The sequence below is a fragment of the Nannospalax galili genome, unplaced genomic scaffold, assembly GCF_000622305.1.
Source record: "Nannospalax galili isolate Female #2095 unplaced genomic scaffold, S.galili_v1.0 scaffold199, whole genome shotgun sequence".
In the NCBI taxonomy this organism is placed as follows: Eukaryota; Metazoa; Chordata; class Mammalia; order Rodentia; family Spalacidae; genus Nannospalax; species Nannospalax galili.
Window position 1 is genome coordinate 993893 of NW_008343559.1, and position 12151 is coordinate 1006043.

General features: G+C 39.3%; 1 protein-coding gene across 5 annotated transcripts in view; it reads left to right on the forward strand.

The window, feature by feature from the left end:
* Erc1 (ELKS/RAB6-interacting/CAST family member 1) overlaps positions 1 to 12151 on the forward strand; it is a 537557-nt gene that overhangs the window by 13081 nt on the left and 512325 nt on the right. The window lies entirely within an intron of this gene.

The window sequence follows — 12151 nt, forward strand, 5'->3', positions numbered from 1 at the left end:
TTAAGGGTTTGCGAACCCCCCCCTGGCCGAGGAAAGGTTTTTTTTTTTTTTTTTGTCTTTTTGAGACAGGGTCTCCCTGAGGTCCCAGCTGGCCTGGAACTCACTTTGTAGACCAGGCTGGCCTCAAAACAGAGATCCGCCTGCCTCTCCCTTCCAATTCTGGATCAAAGTTATGTGCTACCACGCCTGGCTGGAAAGGATTTTTAAGCTAATATTTTTGTCAGTATGTAAAGTATTGGGTTTCATCATCATTATCCTCATGTGTTTCTGTACTTCATGCTCCACGCCTGGCTGGAAAGGATTTTTAAGCTAATATTTTTGTCAGTATGTAAAGTATTGGGTTTCATCATCATTATCCTCATGTGTTTCTGTACTTCATGCTCAATTGTTCTGCTCCCCTTTTTCCTCCAGGATTTTTTTGTTTTTTTTTTAGATGGGTTCTTGATATGTTTTCCAGGTCCATACTAGACTACTGAGCTCCCCTGAAGCCTCCTGAGTTAGTGGGACTACAAGTGCATCACATCACTCTCAGCTAGGATTTCCTAGATATTAGATCAAGAACATGACTCATAAAAGACAATTTGAATACTTGCAAATCATGTAGCTGATAAAGACTTATGTCTTGTATTTAGAACATTATTTTAAAAAATTTTGTTTATGTGTATGTGCTTGTGTGTGAGGCCAGAAGGGGGTGTTGGACTTCTTTGAGCTTCAGTTACAGGCATTTGTGAACTGCTGATGTGGGTGCTGGGATCCAAACTCTGAGCCATCTCTCCAGCACTCTTGTATTTGTATTTAGAACATATAGAACCCTTACTAGGATAAACAATCCAAAGAAAATATGAGCAAAAGATTTGAGTAGATATTTCTCCCATGGTAATAAACACCTTGAAAAGATACGTACCGTCATGAGTCATTAGATAGGAGACACCACAATGAGATCACCATTCCACATCCTCAGAAATGGCTGTAATCAAAAGAATGAAACAATGTTGGTGAAGGTGTGGAGGAACTGGAAATTTTTATATTGCTGTGGGAATATTAAAGGTTACAGCTATTATGGAAAATAATAAGTCAAACATATACTTACTGTATGCACTTAGCTTTTGTACTTAGGTTATCTACTGAACAGAAAATGAAAGCATGTCCACACAAAGATTTGTGTGTAGATATTCACAGCAGCATTAATTATAATAGCAAAACCTGGGAGCAGTACCAGTGTTCCTTAGCTTGTGAGCAGATGAACAGTAAATTTAACATTGTAAACAACCTCAGAAATGTTAGCTAAATGAAGAAATAACTGGTTTACAATTTTATTATGTGCAGTTTGCAGAAAAGGCAAAACTAGTTGTGACTGGGTCAGGGGATAGGATTGAGGGTTATCTGAAAATTGAGACCTCTTCTCTCCCCTTTTTCTTTTTGGAAAAAGTCTCTATAGTGCAGGGTGACCTGGAACTCAGTATGTAACCCAGGCTAGCCTCAAATTTGAGATCTTCCTGCCTTAGCCTCCTGACTGCTGGGTTTGTAGTTGTATGCCACCATGGTTGGCTTAAGAAACTTTTTGGGGATAGTTGAAATGTCTTAAAACATTGTGATGATGATGATTATACAGCTGTATAAATTTACTAAAACTCATCAACATATGCTGTAAAATGAATGACTTCTGGGATTTGAATTATGACTCAATAAAGCTACTTAAAAAATGACTGTTGGTTTTTTGGATTTTCATACCAAGTTTGGAATCAGTCTATCAAATTAAGAACTGTATTAAGGGGCCTGGAGAGATGGCTCAGTGGTTAAGAGCACTGACTGCCCTTGCAGAGGACCCAAGGTCAGTTTCCAGCACCCATATAGTGACTAACAACCATCTGTAACTCCAGTTCCAGCAGATCTGATGCTCTCCTCTGGACTCCATGGGCATTGCATGCACATCATACACTTACATACTGCAGGCAAAACACTCATATACCTAATAAAAATAAAAAAGAATATTGAGGGCTTGGGACATAGCTCTGTGTTACAGTGCTTGTCCAGTATTCTTGATGCCTTGAGTTCAATCAATAACATAGTAAAATAAATAAATAGCGGATGTGAATGTATTTCAGTTGGTAGAGTGGTTGCCTAGAATGCAGTGATGCTGTGGATTAGCTCCTCAGCACTTTATAAATTGGGCATGATGGTGTAAGCCTGTAATCCGAACACTCAGGAGGTGGATGGAGGCAGGAAGATCAAAAGTTCCAAGTCATCTCAGCTACATAGCAAGTTCAAGACTAGCCTGACCTACATGAGACTTTGTCCCAAAAAAGAGGGTAGAGAATGATGGTGTCATTGGGAGGTCTCAGACAAGGTGGAAGGTGAGGGCCCATACCTGAGGTTGTCCTCTGACCTCAGGGCATGGATTGTGGCAGTCTTGTGCCTGCACTCATGTATACAACCCTCACAGCCACACCCACACACCCTGAAAAATAAAGTTGAGGTCCTGAATTGAGATTTAGTTGAACTTGTAAATTTCAGTAAAATTGTTTCTTTATAATGTGGAGTTTTTGAATTGTTAAATATAACATTTAAGTTACTTTTCATATCTCTCAGTAATGATTTATTTTAAAAGTACATTCATTTAGGGATGTGTGTGTGTGTGTGTGTGTACACGTGTACGTGTGTGGGTGTGTGCATGCCATGGCATGCATGTGGGGGTCAGAAGCCAGCTTGTGGAAGTCAGTTCTTTCATCATTTGAGTCCCAGAGATTGAACTCAGGTCGTCAAGATTGGTAGCAAGTGCCTTACTTTACTGAGCCATCTTAAAGGCTCCTTAATATTTTTTTCTTTTTTGAGAAAGTGTCTTGCTGTATAGCCCAGGCTGACCTCAAATTTATGGCAGTTTTCTTGCCTTAGCTGCCCAGAGTGCTTGGATTACAGCTATGAGCCACAACACCAGGTTCAGTAGTGTTTTACAGATTTTTTTTCCTTGCACGGTACTTTTTTTTATTGGTTTTTTTTTTTGTTTTTTTTTTTTGAGACAGGGTCTCCCTGTAGCCCCAGCTGGCCTGGAACTCTCTATGTAGACCAGGCTGGCCTTGAACTCACAGAAACCTGCCTGCCTCTGCCTCCCGAGTGCTTGAACTAAAGGTGTGTGCCACCATGCCTGGTTTCTTGTACAGTATTCTTACACATCTTTTGTTATATTTAATATTAGGTAGCTAGCAAATGGTATGATAGATATGTGCTACACAGACATGAGAGAGAGGAGAGAGAGAGAGAGAGAGAGAGAGAGAGAGAGAGAGAGAGAGAGAGAGAAAGAGAGAGAGAGAGTGAGTTGTCAGTCTGGCCTTAATTCCCAGGCTTATTAACCTGCCATCTCAGCCTCCTATGTAGCCTGGACTATGGGCATGTACAACTGTTCCTGACTTTTATAAATATTTATTCTTTTTTTAAAAAATCTTTTTGAGACAGGGTCTCTCTGTAGCCCCAGCTGGCCTGAACTCTCTTTGTAGACCAGGCTGGCCTTGAACTCACAGAGATCTACCTGCCTCTGCCTCCTGAGTGCTGGGATTAAAGGCATGGGATACCATGCCCGGCTTATTTATTCATCTTAAGTTTTTGAGACAGGTCATACATTATAGTCCAGTCTGGCCTTGATCTTGTGGTAGTTACCCTACCTTAGCCTCTCTAGTGCTGGGATTTCATGTGTGAATCTCTATGCCTGGCTGTAAAGAGAATTTTAATGTTTTTTTTTTTTTTTTTTTTTTTTTTTTTTGTCTTTTTGAGACAGGGTCTCCCTGTAGCCCCAGCTGTCCTGGAACTCACTGTGTAGACCAGGCTGGCCTTGAACTCACAGAGATGCACCTGCCTCTGCCTCCCAAGTGCTGGGACTACAAGTATGCACCACCACGCCCGGCAGTGTTTATTATTTAAAAAAATTTTTTTCTTTTTAAATTTTATGTGAATGAGTGTGATACCTGCATGCATGTCAGTGCACCTGTGTTGTGCAGTGCCCTCAGAGGTCAGAAGAGGGTGTTGGATTCTCCTCGAACTGGAGTTAGGGATAGTTGTTAGCTGCTCTGTGGGTGCTGGGAGTTGAATCCTGGTTTCTGGAAGAGCAACCAGTGGTGCTCTTAACCTCTGAACCATCTCTCCTGCCCATTTAAAGATAATTTTTTTTTTTTTGGTCTTTTTGAGACAGGGTCTTCCTGTAGCCCCAGCTGTCCTGGAACTCACTGTGTAGACCAGGGCCTTGAACTCACAGAGATCCACCTGCCTCTGCCTTCTGAGTGCTGGGACTAAAGGTGTGCACCACCATGCCCAACTAAAGATAATTTTTAAAAAAATTTATTTTCTACTTACTGTTGCTCTGTAGAGATAAAATTGAATTTTAAATATTGACTATTTCTAAATTTTGCCAGTCTTATTTTCATAACTTTCTATCAGAATTCTTCTTTGATGTTCAAGTTAATGTAATTTTTTGTGAATAATTACTGTTTCGTCTTCCTTTGCAATTCCTGTATTTTTAATTTTATTTTTATGTCTCCTCTGGCTAGGATTTTTAGCATGTGGCTGAATAGAATGATATTCTACTCAAGGATAAGAGATATCCTTGTCATTTTCCCATCACAAAGAAAAAGATTCGGCTTTTCTTTAAGTGTGGTGATGTCATGCACAACACACACACACACACACACAAAATAGGGCAAGATCAACATCTAGACCTGACTGATCTGACTGGTGAAGATAAAATGAGCCCCTTAATTTTAGGCAGTTTATCACATATTATCAGCAACAGAAAGGAAATAAGCCAAAGATGTTACTGAGCGTGACTCTGGTCTTTGTGCTACTCACCCAAAAGGAAAGCAGAAGTGAAAGTGCCTACATTGTCAGCTTGGGTACTCTTGATGAGCGCCATTCTGGATTGCTGTTCAGGTTTGTTTTTGTTTTGTTTTGGAGACAGGATCTCATGTAGCCCAAACTGACCTTGAACTCCTGATCCTACTCTGGTTGCTGGGATTACAGGCATGACCATCATGCTCTGCTCTGCTTAGTGGTTTTATATGCCTCATTAGACCACGGGGTGTCATGAAAACTGTCTCATGCCAGCTTCCAGGGGCCATTGGGAAACTATAGGAGGTAACTGGCAGTGGCTGTTTTCTTTTTCTAACTAGGTCTTTCTGTTTAGTCCAGACTGGCCTCCAGTTGGAGAATCCCCTGCCTCATCCTCCTTCATGCTGGGATTACAGGCATCCCTCCATGCCCTGCCCTGATAGCAGCTGTTTATAGGCCTCCCATCTCCTGTCATGGAATTCTTACATAATAGTTATAAACTACCAAAGCACTTTGGGAGCGGTTTTCCTACAGATAATTACTATGATTGCTTTTCTCATGTCTTTTATTACATTAACAAAGGTTCTTTCTATCATAAGATTTTAATCACTAAGAAATGCTAAAAACGGACCTTTTTCATATTTATTGGGATCAAGTTATTTTAACTTCTGTGGTTAATTAGATGGAAATTAAAGGATTTTTTTTGCTTTAAAAATTTTTTATTTATATTCAGGTATTTTCCTTAATGTCTCTCCACCTTTAAAAAAATTACATTTATTTAGTATATATGTGAGACAGAAGGGAGGGCACATAACATTCCATAGATCATGGGTAGAGATCAGAAGACAGCTTGCAGGGGTTCATCATGTCCTGGAGACTGAACTCAGGTTGTCAGGCTTGGCATACGTGCTGAGATTGAAGGCATGTGTTATAAGTCAGGCAAGAGTTTGTCTTTCTTGATTATGGAATTAACTTGTAGCCCAGGCTAGACTATAACTTTAAATCCTCCCATCTCAGCCTTCTCAGTATTGGGATTACAGGTGTGTGTTACCATGCCTAGTGTTTTTGATAGAGATTTTTTGAAGATTTATTTTTATTTTTACTTTATGTGTAGGTATGTATGTCTCTCTGTGTGTGCATATGTGTATGTGGGTGTCCATGGATGTTAGAAGAGGGTGTTGGAACTCCTGGAGCTGGAGTTGTGACTTCCCTGATATGGGTGCTGGGGATAGAACTCGTCCTCTCCAAGAACAGTAGGTGCTCTTAACTGCTGAGTTAACTTTCGAGCCCAGTTTTGAATTTTGGGGCCAGAATTTATAATTTTTTAGATTTATAAATGTAAGATGATATGCATATAGTATATATTACTTAACTTTGAAAGCAAGTCTCAAAAATACGTTGGCTTGTGAACTCATGGGCTCAAGTGTTCTTCCTCCTTCAGTTTCCTGTTAGCTGGGACTACAGGTTTGTACTGCCATATCTGATATTACTGTTTTTATTTTAAAAAATTTATTTACTTTTATGTGTGTTTTGTGTGCTTATATGTGAGTGTACCACATGCATGCAATGCCCTCAGAGGTCAGAAGAGGGTATCAGATCCCCTTGAACTGGAGTTATGTACTGTATGTTAGCTGCCAGGTGGGTGCTGGGAACTGAACCTGGGTCCTCTACAAGAGCAGCCAGTGCTCTTAACCACTGAACCATCTTTCCAGTCCCTCCCCTTTTTTGGTCTTTTTGAGACACCGTCTCCCTTTGCCTCAGTTGCCCTGGAATTCACTATGTAGACTAGACTGGCCTTGATCTCACAGAGATCTGCCTGCCTCTGCCTCCCGAGTGCTTGGAGTAAAGGTATGTGCACTGTGCCTGGTATATTAACACTGTTTTAAATACCTACCCTTAACATTCCCCATTTTCAGATTTGTTGCTTCCTAAATATTTTTGTTGTTTTAGGGAAGAAAATATAATTAGCTATCTCTAAAATTTTCATTTAAACTTTAAAATTATGAAATGTAGCCGGGTGTGGTGGCAAACACCTTTAATCTCAGCACTTGGGAGGCACAGGCAGGTGGATCTCTGTGAGTTTAAGGCCAGCCTGGTCTATATAGTGAGTTCCAGGACAGCTGGAGCTACAGGGAGACCCTGTCTCAAAAAGACCAAAAAAAAAAAAAAGAGAAATGTTTCAGATATGTAAAAGGATACAGAGAATAATATAATTAATATGTGCCTACCACTTAGCTTAAAAGCATTACAGAATTAATGCCATGTGTGGTGGCACGTGCCTTTAATCCCAGCACTTGGAAGGCCAGCCTGGTCTACATAGTGAGTTCCATTCCAGGCCAGATGGGGCAAAGGGAGACCCTGTCTCAAAAAGGAGAAAAAAAAAAAAAAAAAGTATTACAGAAATAAAACACTTTTGTGTAGCTCTCTCTGATTGTAAATGTCTTTTTTCACCATTAATGATCTGGGATGTTTAATCTTAGCTAACAATACAGGTCTGTATCCATGATCCTTTGGGTCAGAATTCACAATTTTTCAGATTTAGAAAAATGATACAATGAATATAGAATATACCTCTTTAAAAGTATAAACTTTAAAAAAATATTTTATTTATTATTTTTATTTTATGTGCACACGTGTATTGCCTGCATGTAGGTAAATTCACCCATGTCATGCAATGCCAATGGAGGACAGAAGAGGCTGTCAGATCCCCTGAAATTGGAGTTACAGACAGTTGTTAGCTGCCATGTGGGTGCTGGGATTTGAACCCGAGTCTTCTGCAAGAACAACCAGTGTTCTTAAGTGCTGAGCCATCTCTCCAGCCCCTAAAAGCATAAACTTTTAAAGCAAGTTTCAGAGGATGTCCCTTTATTTGTTTATCAGACATGTTGATATTTCTGTTTACAGACCTGTTTTTTTTGCAACCAAATTACACACAATTTTTCTTTTTTCTGAGATTTTTGGAATTTGAATTTATGAATAAGATGTTGTGAATAAGTACATCTGTTTTTAAATTTTATTTTCAATTTTTAAAAAATACTTATTTTTATTTATGTGTATGAGTGTATTGCCTGCATGTATGTGAGTGTACCTGTGTCGTGCAATGCCGCAGAGCTCAGAAGAGGGCTTTGGATTTCCCTGGAACTGGAGTTAAGGATGGTTCGTAGCCTCCATGTGGATGCTGGAAATCGAACCCAAGTCCTCTGGAAGAGCAGTCACTGTTCTTAACTGCTGAGCCATCTCTGCAGCCCATATTTTCATTTTTTAATGCACCAGGTGTCACTATGTTCCCAGGCTGCTGTGGAATTTGGAGTTAGGTGATCCTCCTCAGCCTTCCAAGTAACTAGGACTATATCCTCATAGCACTACATAATGCTCAACCTTGATTTAATTGATTTAGGATGAGATTTGGTATAAAATGCAAGAGAACTGAAGTTACAGTTTAATATTTCTGTATCTAAAAGATCAAGATGTAAGTGAGGATAGAATCATTGGGGAGGGCTGCCCAACCCAGAACTTGGTTCCCATGATAAATGACAGATTGGTGATGTAACTAGAGGACCCTGATTAACAGCATTGTTTGCACCTAAGTATCTACTTGACAAAGTATTTGTTCTGGTGAGAACTTTGATAGAACTTACAATTAACTTGATTAACTGATAAGAATGATGAAAACCTGTACTTTACCTGATTGTAACTGAGTTATTAAATACCCTCTAAAAAGGGTGACCTGGTAACTGGCATGTGTTAGGATGACTCCTTTCGTTTGATCTCTTTGCAGCTCCTAGCAGAGGTGTGCTTGCGAGTTACTATGCCACCATGACAGTGTTGCTTTAGCCACTGTCCTGTAATTTTGTTCTCTAGTAAATACTGAGGAGTCAGGTTCAGGTCATATAATCAGGTGTATGATGTTGGCAAACCTAGCATTATTAGGTTACATGCTGAAGGGAGATGTGTGCTTTCTTTATGTCTAAGTTTTCTCCCCTCCCCTTTCCCCCTTTCCCTTTCCCTCTTTCCCCCTTTCCTCCTTTCCCTTTCCCATTTTCTTTTCTCTAACCTACTACTTATATCAGTATTAGCTATCAGTGTCTAGGATCAGTGTGTAGAGATCAGAGACAGGTTGTGGGAGTCATTTCTGTACTTCCACCACATGAGTCTCCAGGATCAAACCCAGGTTGTCAGCCTTGGTGGGAAGAGCCTTTATCTCTGAGGCATCTTCACTGGCTCCAGCTTTTATTTTCATGTGAAAACTTTTTCACTGGAAAAAAGAAAAGAGTACTATATAAGCAATGCCCTTAAGAAACAGCTTATGACTGTTTAAAATTCAGGTGTGCCCTACCTCTTGACATTGCTGCATGATGTTGTCTGCAAAGTTTACATTTGAGAACCACACTATTGAATTTCTAAAAATCTGCAGAAGAGACAAGGGAGATGGCTCAGTGGGGTCCATGCACATGCAAACATTTGTACACATTCACACACTACAAACATGTAAAAAAGAATCACAGAAAAGTCTCACAGTGTTTACGTAAGGTTACAATTTTGTGTTGGACCGTCTAATTAGCTCTCCTTGGCCACATGTGACCCAAAGATTGTAATCATTCCTGTATCATATATGACATATACATGTATATAATTTTGTGTACCCGTATTTTATTATATGCCTTATTCTGTAACCTACTTTACAATGTATTGTGTTTGCATGTCAGATACAGATAAACATTGTATTTTTATAGTTTGGAGATATCATTTACCCAATCCCTTCTTGGAAATTTAAGGTCTTGGCGGGCACAAAAGATATAGTAAGTGAGCTTCATTGTACAAATACATTAAAAAATTAAAAAAAATTTATTTTATTTTATGTGTGTGTATTGCCTGCATGTAGGTAGGTGCATCTGTGTCATGCAATGCCTATGGAGGTCAGAAGAGGGCGTTGGATCCCCTGGAACTGGAGTTAGGAATGGTTGTTAGCAGCCATGTGGGTGCTGGGAATCAAACTCAGGTCCTCTGTAAGAGTAGCTAGTGTTCTTAACTGCTGAGCCATCTCTCCAGCCCTTGTGATATGTATCTTGAAACATTTGATGGAGAGTATTTTTAAAAGTAAAACTTTTTAATGTTGGGCATGGTGGTGCATGTTTGTAATCCCAACACTTGGAAATCGCAGAAAATACTTCAAGCTACATAACAAGTTCTAGGCTACCCCAGGGTGCATGAATTCCTGTCTCACAACACACAAACAAGTGAAATTTCTGAGTTGGAGAGGTAGCTCAGTGGTGGAGTGCTTGCTTATTGTATATAAACCTGGGATCAGTCTCTAGTACTACAAACACACACATACAAATAAAAAAGATTAAAAGTGAAAGTTACTTTTTTTGTTGTTAATCATTTCACAGAGAGCGTAAGATAGCATATTCTTGACTGTAGCAATTTTATAGCCTTTTGAGAAAATGAACAGTTGTTCAAAATGTTGAAATGGCAATGTTTAAAATACTTAACTCATTTTTAGATAATAAATGTTAATTACTGATGCCTCTAATCCAGTACAACAGGTTATTCTACTGATTTTGAGAATTAGGTGAGGATTTTACCATATTGCTTTAAATAGCTAATGGTAGTGTACTTCATATTTTGCTTCACATTGTAAATATCTCATAGTACATTTATGTGAGCCTATTACAGTTAATTTGAAGATGTTAGCTATAATATGTTGCTATTAATGAATTTTCTAGTTACTTTTGTCTTATGAATATTTTGTGTTTGGTGGGAGGCAGGTCATAGAGCTGTCTCCTAATCTGACAGAAAAGGGGAAGAGACTGCTCTGTAGTTCCATGTTATGCTTGTAGCTATTTATGGGAACAGTGAGAGTTAAAGGCTCCATGCAATCATTGTGTGTAGAAGTATTTTTATTTTTAGACCTTTGAATATACTCCAGGATCTGAGTAAGAGTATAAGTGTATCTGTGGTGTGGGGCTAGTGTTGGAAATTTTGTACTTTTTATGACCTGGCTGACAAGCTTTGTGGTGGCATGGTGGTGGCCAGGCTTTGTTGTTCCATTTTAAGAACTCATTGAGATTAGGTAATGAATATGAAAAGTGCTATTTTGAGTGTTAAGAAACAACATAGATAGCAAAGAATTGACGCCCTCCCCAGCTGTTCTTCTTCCACCTTCCATCCAAAAGGTCACATTATTTGATTCCATTTATTTAAATGTCCAGAATTGGGATATAGAAGGTGGGAAATAGCATATTTTTTGGCAGGGCTGAGGCCTGGGAAATGGAAGCTGCTTATGGTTTGTGGAGTTCTTTTTATAGTGTTGAAGATGTGCAGCATTTGGATGATAGGGATGGTGTTATGCAGCTTTGTGAATACAGTTGGCCTTCTGGATCTGTGGCTTCTCATTTGTAGATTGACCCAAATGATAAAAATTATTCAGAAAAAAGGTAACTGCACTGAACATGTACAGACTTTTCTTGTCATTATTTCTTAAATCTTAAGCACCACAATTATTTACATAAGGTTTATATTACTTAAGATATTAGTGGATCCAGAAAGGTAATGGTGGGTGGGCTTAAGTTATGCAAATACCCATTTCACACAAGGGACTTGAAGTTGTGGATTTTCCTATCTGGTGTCCATCAGGGCAGGGAGTTTTTAGAACCAGCCCTTTAAGAATACTATCCTAGTTTCATTATGTTGCTATGATAAAACACTCTGACCAAAAGCAACTTAGGGAGGAAAGGGCTTATTTGGCTTACACTTCTAGATCACAATCCATCACTGAGGGAGGTCAAGATAGAAACCTGGAGGCAGGAACTGTGGAGGAATCTTGCTTACTTGCTCACTCGATAATGCTCAGCATGCTTCTTACACAGCCTAGGCCTACCTGCCTAGGGATGGTGCTGCCCACAGTGGACTGGGCCCTCCCACACCAGTCATTAGTCAAGACTGTCTCTCCAGACATGGCAGTGGGTCAGTCTAATTGAGACATTTCTTCAATCAAGGTTCCCTTTTCCTAGGTGACTCTAGGTGTGTCAACTTGACAATAAAAACTATCTAGGACAGGAACTGAGTGTATACTAAAAGCTACTGAATGGTGAATTTTATGGTAAGTGACATATCACAAAAATTCTGAAACGAAAAGACAGAGTATGTTTATTTTTAGTGGGGCTTAGTGGAGAAAAAGAGGTATGTGGGACTTTTTATGATACTTTGTGATATTCCTTAAACATGTTGGGCTGGGAAAATAAAATTGAGTATCATTAGTACATTAGTAGGGCAGGCCTGTATTGTGAAAGGCGGTTACTTAGGAGACTTTTCTAATAGTATTCTCTAGACAGATGAA